The sequence below is a fragment of the Sceloporus occidentalis genome, unplaced genomic scaffold (genome assembly GCF_023333645.1).
Source record: "Sceloporus occidentalis isolate IW3139 unplaced genomic scaffold, rSceOcc1.0.p SCAF_87, whole genome shotgun sequence".
Lineage (NCBI taxonomy): Eukaryota > Metazoa > Chordata > Lepidosauria > Squamata > Phrynosomatidae > Sceloporus > Sceloporus occidentalis.
Window position 1 is genome coordinate 2,590,563 of NW_028317067.1, and position 12,471 is coordinate 2,603,033.

Consider the following 12,471-nt stretch of genomic DNA (forward strand, 5'->3'; position numbering starts at 1 on the left):
CACACCCTCCTTGTTTCTATCCTTTTCCTCCTTTGGCCTCCTTGCTTAAAATTTTAAAAAAAAGTAATAATAATAATAAATAGTAATACTATCAATAAAATATTTTTTAAAAAGTAAAGAAATATGGAAAACCGACAAAAAAAAAAAATCAGTTTTGGCATATAATGATTGGGAGAGAAAATATATATATATATATATATGTGTGTAAAAAAAAAAGCCCCCCCCTAAAAAAATAAAGAAAATTAGGAGTCAAAAAAGGGGGAACTGAGGGAAAAGTCAGAAGCCATCCACAAAACACTTGAAGGTTAGCCGGAAGAATCTCATGCTATAAAAGACAAAAGGCGATGAAATTGTGGGGGTTCAGCGTGACACTGGAACCCCTTTCAGGATAAGCGTGCAGGGTAGGTCTGCGTATGGGCTGTGGTGTCCCTGTGTAGCTGTAAAGATCTGTGCAGCCTGCACTTGTCCACCCTGAGGCTTAAAAAGCTGAGACTGGATGAAGTCACATCTCCCTCCTCCCCATAGCAGTTCTCTCTCCCTCCCTCTCTCCTTTAGCACCTATCACTGCCTCTTCTTCCTCCAACCCTCTCTTTCTGTGGCTCTCTTTCCTTAATGAAGCCAATCCCTCGTCTCACTGTGCCTGGATGCCTATGTACCTCCCCGCTATCTTCACCCCCTCCTTGCACCCTCCTTGCACCCCTCCTTTGCACCCTCCTTTCCGATCCATTCAGCGAGATGAATAAATCCCTTCTGCTGTCGTAGTGTTCTGACAGTGACATAAGGAACAGACCTCACGTGGGTGCTATTTTGGGAAGTCCATGCAAGGAGCTGGATGCACAGGAGGGGGTGGTGTGGGGTATGCATTAAGGCAGAAGGTTCGTCTACTTAACGTCCATCAAGCAACCTTGCAACGCTCCACCTTGAAAGTCATTGTAAAAATGCATTTGCTCGGATTGGCTTTACGGCACGGGTTTAGATAGCTGCGCCCTACACTGCGGATCTCCGGACTGCAATATTTACACTAACACGCACGCCTGTATGCGTGTCTGCCTCCTGAACACGGCTGATTAGATTGCAAGCTCAAAGGGCCAAAGTATGGTTTCTTTGCCTTTATATATTGCAAACAAATCAGATGGTTATACCAAAAAACGCAAACATGCATCCATACCGTTACTGGCCCTTATTTATATTGCATCTGCACATTCCTTAGGGCTAAATACAGTACTTGACGGATATTACAAGACTCGGTTTGACAGACAGAGACATCTTGATATGGCAGCCCTGCATACGTGTGTGTATATGCATTACTCTAGCCTGACACCTAATCACTGACCACATGCTGCCTCGCCAGATGGCGTTTAAAGTGTTAACCGCATCTCTTTGCGTAATATGCTTAACCCCTTCAGCCCAAGCTGTAAGATAAATGAATACAAAGGGGGCTTGATGTCTCTATCCCCCAGGACATTAAATAGTGACAGTCTGTCTGCGTCGCTCTGATAAAAAGACAAAAGCCTGACCTTAATTATATCAGAGTTTGTTCACGAAGATGCCGAGATTTTCACAGCCTGTATCTCTATTATACAAAGGGGGGGGGGGTCAGATAAGACCCCCCCAAAATTCTATTGTGTACATCAAAGCAATAGGATAATAGAATAAAAGGTCTGACGAGTTTATCAATGTTATGCAAATGTCATCTGTCAATAATTATTTTAGGAAATAAAATGTCACTTGAAAAAATAAATAAATAAATATATATACACCGCTATATATATATATATATATATATATATATATATATATGCATTCCGGGACCTCTATAAATAACGAATGATAAGCCTATCCCAGGCATGTTAAAATTCCCTCAGTGTATTAGCCTCTGCCACTTCTGATGCAAGGCTGTTCCATATATCTACCACGCTTTCTGTAAAGTAAAACATCCTTACATTACATGGCTTGGGACAGGGATTTTGTACTAATTTATGTTTATATGAAGGGTTCTCATCGTATATACAGACAGCGCAGTTTGACTCACAGAGTGAAGTATCACGGCTTAGGTCGACTAGGCTCAGGCCTGGGGCGGCAGGTCCAAAGGGCGATCAAACCCCCATGGAACCACATCGCATACTGGGCCAGTTACAGTTTGCCTATTTACTCTGTGGATGCTCAGCACAGCCTCCATAGATGTGGCAGGAACTAAGTACAGCACTGGACTCATATGTAACATGTACTGGACACATATGTAACATGCATGAGCTTTTTTTAAATGATCAAGGACACACAAAGGGTTCATCATAGGGACCCTCATGCTTGAATTATTGGTATGACTTTATGTTTCTTGTAGTGGCCAATGGCCACAAACCGGGACGGGACCAGGGCAGTAACAGATTTATTCAAGGTTCTGTACCACTTACTTTTTAGTTGCACTCTCTATGTTTAGACAGTACCTCTAAGCAGATCTGTCATTGTATTCACTCTTCTGTGATTGTCACAAAAAAAGAAACAGAAACATGCATTTTTTTTAGTTTTTATGGCAACAGCCCACCAGTGCCTGTATTTGTGTTACATGAAAATTAAGTGTTCTAGGCAAAACTTATGAATGAGACCAAATGCCACATGGTTAAAAAATTATTCCTGTAGATTGTAAGCTTGTGAGCCGGGCCCTCCTTATCTAATGTATCGGTTTGTCTTAGTCTGTCAGTTGTAGCTTTATCAGATTATTACTATTTATTATTTATTGTTTTATATAGCGCCATCAACTTCTGTAGCGATGTACAATGGATCTTCAGATCCTCTGAAGGTATGTGCTGTAAGAAGCAGAACTTGTTGGTGCTATATAATAGGAATTCACAACATCAAATACTCATTACCGGGATACTCCAGCTTTATATGGAAAGTTGGAAAAGTGGGCCTAGGGAAGCAGATTCAGCTGAGCGGCCCCCTGGCTCCCTTATCTCCCCACTATAGCACACACTCACTCACTATCGCGCATACACTAACTCTCGCTCTGAAGCTGCAGCATCTTCAGCAGGTAAGAAGGTTTTTTTTTTACAGGTAAAGAATGCATATTACTTACAAATTACTTTATTATGAATTCCTGTAAGGTATTGGGGAAAAAAGAACACATAAACTGTCAATAAGACACATTGTAATTGTATTTGGATATGGAAATAATTGGCCATAAAATGAACATTGTATCACTGTAAGCCTCCCAATATGTTCTGCATCCTTTCCACTTAATTTGACTCTTTCTCTGTTTCCCACTCAACCAGAATTTCATATCAAACCCACACACACACCGCGGAATCATCTCCTAGGTGAGATTATTCATGCCGCTGAGTTTAACAAGTCTTCTTACAGCCCACCGCTGGAATTTAAACCAACTGGCTTCTTATTAACAACAGAAAATGCCAGCGTTGTGCAAAAGAGTATCTTGCTTTTGTGTTTGAAATCTGTTTGTATTGTGGATTTTCTTCCAGACGTAAATTAGTAGACATTAAGTCTGGGTGGACAAACTAAAGGAGAAAGGAGCCGCAACTCTCTTTCTATAGACATTAATGGCGGCACCTAACTTTGGCTATTTTCTTGAGAGCTCTACTGCTTCTTCACTGTGAGTTGCAAGGTCATCCTGCAAAATCTATAGATAAATTGAACAAATGAAATTAGAAGTTTGGCTGAAAAAAGACCTGAGGTCATCAAGTTCAACTCTTCCACCTATCCTTTCCAATTTTGTTCCAAAAGAAGGCCATTTAGAGGGTCCTTCTTGAGCAAGTTACCAGTTTTCAGTCCTGGCTAGAACCCTGACTCACTTTGTGGACTATGATGTGTTTGTAGAGGACAAGCTGAAGTAAAGACTTTGCCATAGATGGTCTATATTAAGGCATGTAATATGCCCCCTTACTCTCTGATGGCTCCGTGGATGGTGTCTATAGATGTTGCTTGGTTTCATGCACCCTTCATAATATCTTGCAGTTACTGACAGTGACTACCAGTCTTGTGACTAGCAAACTAAACATTATTCCCAGTGATGGATGCCACCAACACAAAGGAACAGTCACCACATTGAGGATGTTGCCGCAGGGGTCCTACAGGTTTATACAGGCATATATGTAATTTCCCCAGGTCCTACACTACCCCATTGCAATAAATGGGATACACAGCAAGTATACGAAGGTTATAGCGGAAGGTGCAGTTCATATGCAAACATTATCAGTTACACACCCTTATAACACTGGTAGCCAACAAGACACCCTCCTGCTCTTGTGGCCTAACCAATATCTTAAAGAGAGAGAGTGTTTCTATGGTGGGTCAAGCTTCCTGTTAATAGAGGTCCATCAACAGATAAGATTGGAACCAAGCTTGTAGTTTCACAAGTCAAGATATCAAACACATTAAAAGCTAGGCCAAAGAATATTTTGACGGTTTCTTCTTGGCCACATGACACCAGCTGGAAAATGTTGTGCCCAGTGTGGTCTTGGACTTTTGACACAATGGAAGCTTAATGATATAGTGGTCAACATGGGCCTAACGGGACCTTCCTAACATATAACCTATATTTTACTCATCAATGAGGCTTTTAATAATAAAAGGTTTGAAAATTGAGACCAAGTTAATTATTTATTACGTCAATTTAAAGCATCACTCATTGAGTTATGTAACCACATGGAACGTGTCCGGGTCAGTGATCATCAGTCGGAAACTTAAAATATACCCCATGTTTAAATACCTAATTTACAGGTATATTAACAGTGTAACCCTTTCCCAGGATTAATACAAACTGCTAAATATTCTTGTTTGATATGACCATAGTTATATACTCTTGTTCTTGTCATTTAGCTCCATGAGAAACCCCCAATGAATAGACAGTGTGTGCGGTATCTATATAAATTCAGAAGACATGGTGGTACCAAGAATAAGAACCTTTACAAAGACCCTTAGAGGAAGAATAATATATTCCCAGAGAAAGAGGGATTTGAGCAGGACTGTTATTCCAAAAAAGTGATCCATAAAAGGTATGTTTATACATATATGATTACATACAGCTACATAGTTGAGTAGACACATGCATCCACAATGATTGGATATCATATACTGGCTTGCCCACTTTTAGCTCTTCTGTGAAATAATGGCTGCCCCTCAGACCACCACTGTTACTGACATTGCATGAGATAACGTAACTTATTGGTATTTACAACAACTTTTCCCTGACCCTTTACATGTTGACATTGGCGGCTGGTAATAGCTTATTATGGATTTATCTTACACTCTTTCCACTAAAGCCCCCATGGACTTCCAGCTGACTGGCCGTACATCCTCATCATAACATATTCGGGTTCTACTAGATATACTAGATGACAGTTTAAATGTGTATTTTTTGTTGCTAGTCTCAGAGTGGTTACGTGGTCCCAGGCCATTCACAGTCCATAAACAGCTATTCTTGCATTGAATGTAACACAAGACTGTGGCTATTGTGTATTATTGGAAAGTGGACAGTCACATTTCTCTATAGGGGTGCATTCTGAACCCCACATAACTCCGTATACCGTATAGCCGTATACCTTTACGTATTTTGAATGGCGACCAAGGGAAACTTCTGTTCCAGAGATCGTGGTTAGAGGGCAGGGCTTTAGTAAAACTATTCCTGAAATTCAGAAGAATGCATTTTATGTATACAATTCATAAACACATTTGTACAGTTTATATACACACTATGTGTAGAGCTGTGCAACACTCTGATATACTCATATCCACCAGGGTTCCAAGCTGTTAAAAACGATAGGAGGAAAGAAGGACAGAGGAGTTTGGGTCCCAAAGAGGGACACTTGGGAGGAATATACACCTGACGAGTCAGATCCACTATAAAAGGGTGACAAGATGTCCCATTTTAAGAAACAATTTTCAATATAACGTTTGGTATTGGAAATATCCATTATTACATCTGAAGATTAAAGGGAAAGCGGATCCCTAAAATAACTTGGCATATTATTGAACTGACAAAAAACGATGTCAGTTGAGCCCATTTTCATAATTATTTCCTGAACATCTAAAATTTGAGGTAAGGAGTATGACATATTTACGATGTGATGGGATGCCACCTCCAGTTAGATGGTGCAAGTAGTCACCTGGATCATGCCCAAAGATCCCTCTGCGATAACTTAAAGGGGGGCGCTCAGGTATTATATGCAGTGCATATGATGGCCGGAGTGTTCCTTTAAGTTATAATATCATGGCTTTCATAAGCAGTTTGGGAATTACTGACATTATTGATTTAAGGGAAACAACTCATAGACTTGGGAACAATATTAAAATGGTCATGGGCTTTGAAGAGTACAACTGGCACCAGTAATATCATCATTATATTTGAGTACTGGAAAAAATTATAAGATTTGGATGAAAAAGAAACAATGCAGACTCTTCTGTGTGTTTGATAAGAATACAGAGAGAAAAATGTCATTGTTAGAAAAGAGATTACCGCCTGGAAGGCAGATGTGATACAGATTAGAGGGTTGGACATATGTGGACAATGACATACCATGGCCGAGTACAATGGTAAAACAGATAAAGATGATTACAACCCCAGAATACACTTTATGACCAAAAGTATGTGGACAACCAACCATCACATCATGGGCATTAATATGTTTGTGGCTATAACAGCCTTAACTCTTCTGAGAAAGTCTTCCACAAGATTTGGACGGTTACTGTTGGGATTTGTACTCATTCAGCCAAAAGAGTATTTCTGAGGTCAGCCACTGATTTATCCCAAAGGTGTTCAATGGGGTTGAGGTCAGGACTCTGTGCCACCATTCAAGTTCTTCCACATCAAACTCATCCAACCGTGTCTTTAGGGAACTTGCTTGGTGGGCTGGAGCACAGTCATGCTGGAATAGAAAAGTTGGAAGCATATCACTGTCTAAAATGTCTGTATGCTGAACCCGGCCAGCGTACCTCTGCGGCCTGCCCTGACCTCATGAACTGAACTTGATTCCTGTACATCTACCACCTATCCTTATTATACTGATGTAATTTGTCCTGCGGACATGTGCACCCTGCTTTCATCAGTATTAGTAATACACTGCCGATTCCAGGCACCCTGCCCAGGGCAAAGGTGTTACCCAGCCTCCTTATCCCCACAGGCCCCTGGACAGTATTATAGGGATCAGTACGGTAAAACCCGTTTACAAATTCTCATGTTTCTCCAATGTGGTATCACCTGGCATTTGATTGCAATCCTAAACTCTTTGGCACTTTGTCTATATTGTTGGCTGCCATTGACGCTTCTGAATCTGTTCATGTTGCTGCTTATGGAAACACTATGCACAGATAAACGGCGCTTTACATTAATATGTTACAATGACCTTACTGATCCTTTAAGCTCGTTTCCCAGTAAATATGCTGTTTTATGCAAATTGGTGCAGGGGGAACCTCTTTTTTTTTTACATAACCCATTGAAACAATCCAATTAATTGTATGATACCATCTGCATCATTATAAGCTCAAACAAACGCAACCATCATTTAAATATATAAGGTATATGCAATATAATCTGTATTTTTGGGTAAATAAAGTGTTCCTATATCAATGCAAATAAATTTGTGAACACATGGGGAAAAAATGTTTCCGTGTTAGAATCATGGAACACGTTCTTGCTATTTTTTTTTTTTTTTCTGCAGAAAAATACTGCGCTTTTCGGTAGTTTTTCAGACGTGACGGGAATTGTTCAAGTTTGAAGCAGTGATCTTGGCAGTAGCTATAGTGAGTAGATACTGCCCCCTGCTGAGACTCTTACTAATTACATACAACAATTATTACCCTGACGGGACTGGGTATGAAAAATGCAGGTGCTTGGGAATAAATGCCAGTAATAATATCCATATTAATAGTGTATTAAACAAAATACTCTCTAAATCCTCAAACAGTCCCCTGGCTGTCCATTTGTCCTTAAAATATTTCTCATTTTTTTTAAGATCAATTGGACAGATTGCTTTATTTAGCACAATTATAATGATTTAATTAGCCCAGCTAATTGGATCCCCAATAGTTTACCAGTGAAGATGACGGAGGGGCACAGAGCGCCTGGGGTATTTATATCTCCTGACCTTGTTGTATGTACAATCACTGTAGTTTTGACCAAGTTAATTAACACACATTTTATCTAATTAGCCTTTCATTCACTAACCTACTAAGAAGAAACTCTACTTTTAATGTAAATTATAAACAGATTCCACTCTCTGATTAACAATTGTTTATGGTGAGACTTCATTCATCTTCCAGGTTCTTCAACTTTGTTACAGAATAACTCACCACGTCTTCTTCAGTGGCAGGAGGTAACGGACCTCTGCCAGGTTCCCAAATCAGATTAATGATGATGGCGATTTTCTACATCAAGTTCTTGAGTGTTTATCCAACCATCCCAGTACCTACTTTACGTTCAGTGAGCGGATTATATCAGTCGTACACCACGTTGCGGACCACATCTGTTCTATGCTCTGCTTTTTGAATAGCCATTATTTTAAACAATTATTGCCAGGAGTTCATTGCATGTGCTTCCTGTGAATTTAAATGGGATCGGGCATGAAAATCCCTTGAGTGAAAGTATTCATTGTAGTGCCGAGGATAAGTGCCTCGATTTGTAGGTTACGTGAGGTCACCTTGCCCATGTTGGGTACCCAGCATTGCATCACTATCCCTTGAAAGATCTGCATCTCCTATCCTGGGCTTGTTCAGTTGCTTGCTATGTAGAGATTTCTGTAGCAATGTTTTGGCCACCAAATCTGAGATATTTTTAGACCAATGTTTTTTATGCCTGAGTGGCCCATGTAGGACATGTCAGCCTGCAGCTAATGCAGCCAGCTCCCAATATCTAATTTGGGATTTTGCTCCAATGTGACTAAGACTGCCGGATATTTGTTTGAGAATAAAGAGTGTGGTGTACATGTATATTATGACTTATCTTTTGATATTTACACATAATATGTTGGTATCTATAGCACTGTCTTACTAGCCTGCTTTCCTTCTGCCTGCTGGATGCTTCCAAAAGCTAGGCATTGACGTCAGGGTATCTCCTGACCTGTTTAGCTGCGCCAGTGTCTCCTCTGGAACCTGCCAGCCTCATTCATCTTTTAAGACAGAGATTCATGTTTAATGTCCTTTTTAGAATGGAAAGGCTGCTAAACCGAGCAGTTCCAATCATCACTGAAAACATTCCATAGTTATTCTAAGGCTTATTATTCCAACAACCAATGACTGCAAGGGAAATCTACATCCAAGATGTAATTTAATATGTTCTATACAAAAAAACCTTAGGTGCCCTGGCTGGAACACCACTGTAGGGTCACTCAGGGAAGTTCAGAGTGAGTGCCACCTGGGGGAGCTAGAATATCTCAGGACAGCCTCTTCTTCCAAAGGCAAAAATATCCCTTACATCAACGCTGCATAGGACCATCCTCCTACCATACTGGCAAGATTGCCCAACAATCTGGCGGGGCTTTGGCTAGATTCAAGCTGTGTAGTGATCCTATGTGGAGCATGATTGCTTACATAAATCTTCCTAATACCATTGTTGGTAAATTTGTGTCTGAGATTTCACAGGCCTCTTCTCAACAAGGTCTCAGTGAAGGGAAAAGAAATGCAACTCGATATCCGGCTGAAGACAACCATCAGAAAGAGGCACATACTTGGAAAACTTTTCTACACAGACAGGTTCTATATGCCTAACGAGTTTTACTACATTTAGGGTTCTTTTTAGTCTAAAACAATCCAATTTGTTTTTGTTCTAGAGTCACTGAGAATACTGGAGTATGACATCATACACGTAAAATTAATCATTCAATGAAATCACAGGGAAGAGAACTGTGCAGGAGAGATCTGCCCATCTACAAAACATATTCTGACCCCCTTGTGGACATTAACTCCTGTAAGAGGTTATGTAGAGCAATTCACCGTACCTTCTCCCACCAAGCCTGTCGATGCATTGGTGCAAGAATCTGCTGGCGCAAGAGGGGACCAGGTTTCTCTAGAAAGCATCACTTTCAAAGCCATCATGTATTATTAGATAAAGGAACTGACTTCATATTTTTTGTGGTTACTAAATTTCAAAGGCCTAATATAATTACCTTAAAAATCCACAATCGAGCCTTCCCGGTCCTCCTTATCTACAGCCCATACTTACATGTGAAGCAGGAATCCATCTAGTCTAACAATGTCATTTCTAACTAACGTATTTATGTTCAGCCCCTATGAATATCAGGAAGCCCGATGCGGTTAACTGTCCGTGATCCCAGGTATTTCTCCGGCGCGAAGGATTCTTTTTTCCCCATAGCAAGTGATCATTCCTGTGGATTTGTTCACCGTAGCCTGCGAGCCGGAGAGACATTTTTCAGCAATGTCCTTATAAGGGTAGCCCCCTCTAAGGGAGATGATAAAGGGGTGGAGAGAACAGAGGATAGGGAGAGCGAGAGAGAGGAGGAAAAAAAAAAAGAGAGAGAGAGCGAGAGCTACAGTTTGCTCGCCTGGACTGTAGGGGAAGAGAATGTTTTAAATAGCATGGCATATCTTCACACAGTCACACAGCACTGCATCACTACAGAAGCGCAGCATTCCTGCAGGCAGAAGAAGCTTCATGTACTATTGATCACATACAGGTAAGTTCTTCCTCCCCAGATCAAAAGGCAACACTAATTCACAGGCAGAATGGAAAGCTTTTTATGGCCTAGGGGAACCCGAGATAATATTAAGCTTTTTTTTTAAAAAAAAAAAATTCCCACGACGATTTTAAATAAAAACCTTGACCTAGACCTTGTGTCTCTGATAGAGGTCCATAGACTGAGTGTCTTATTGGGGGGGGGGGGGTTAAGCCAAAATCAGAGCATTTTTTAAAATTCCCTTCTCTTCTTGCTATTGTAACCCGTATCCCCAGCCAGCTCGGAGCGCATGTTTGTTTGGGTAGCTGCTATGTTGTGTTGCTGTCTGGGTTGCCCGTCTTTTGTTTTTGTGCGTTGTCGTGACAGTGTACATCACACAAGATGTTAAATGTTTCCCTTCTTTGTATCGCTTTGCCAAGCTGGGTCTCAGGGATTGCCGTAGTGCCAAGCAGTGTACCCAGCGCTGCTTCTCAGACAACAAAGTTGGTTTATGTCTCTTGGGAAACTATTAAAAGGAAATTTTTTTTAAGAAGTAATATTTTTTTTTCTGGAATAAAAACATAGCAACACAAAGTCAGTGCAAGGGTAAGAGTTATAAACAAGCAGAGGCTCCTTTTAGAACATACCGACCCCAGATAAGAACCAAATGAGCCATTTAACTTGATAATTTCCTACCTAAAAATAACTGCCTATAGAATAAGAATACCTTGTCTATCCACCCTTACCCATCACATACACGTGCTTAATTAATGACTTTATTTCATGACACTCCCGTAACTTTTTCCTAGGGGAGGGCTTGTAATTATCCATTAGTTCCATGCATCCACTACACCTCATGTAATATATTAAGACAATTTAGTGGTAAAGAACAATACCAGTACATAAATAAGTATTATGTATTGGAATATTTTAAAAGGAATATTGTCTAAATGACATCCCACAGAAATTGGAGAGATAAAATCCCTATAGCACCAGTTCCCGAAAGAGTTAATTATTTTCCTTTATACTTTGTGTTCTATATAATTTACGGAGCCTAATGTGTATAGATATCAAAGGGGAAAAAAAAGATTGATCATTTAAAATGAGCAACTGCATTGGATTGATTTTTTTTCACGTTTTATTCATTTGATTGGTCATTAGATAGCCCTTAATTATTTGGAATATTTTTTTTTTTATATTATTTATATTATTTTATATTGAATCTTGGTGATGATGGTGCAGGACAGTCATAAATGATTATAAATTGATTCCAGTAGCATGTGTCAATGTATGTATGATCGGTAACTGAAAGATAATAATAAAAAATGTAATTATGAGGCAGGCCATGAGATGCAGTGCTCTGGATATAAAGCAAATATTGCATAGAATTTAGGATGGCATTACAAGTATATTTTCCTCGCTTGTAGTCGTGTATGTTAGGGGTCCTATAGGGACTATACCTGGCCAGCTGGAACTTGCCTTATCCCGAAGTAGTGGCTTTGTGAGGGGCGGGGCTAGACACTCAAGGGGTGTGGTTAATCATCAGATGAGAGGGGTTAGCCCCACAAAGAATTATATTGCCAGGGAGTGGGAGGGGAATGGGGTGGGGAGTAGGCGTGACCAAAAGCTGACCCTGAGACTCAGGGAAGTAGTGCTTCACCTGGAGACTCTGAGGAATGCCCTTTGCACCACTTGAGTCCCGACGCCATTGCTTAAAAAGGTTTCATGGTAGAACCACCTATGGATGGATCTAAACTTCACACACCTTGCACCCAATGATGGAACACTAAATCCTGGGTTCCCCGAAAGATGTGCTTGGGACCCTTATGAATGCTTGGTAGTAAAATATTAC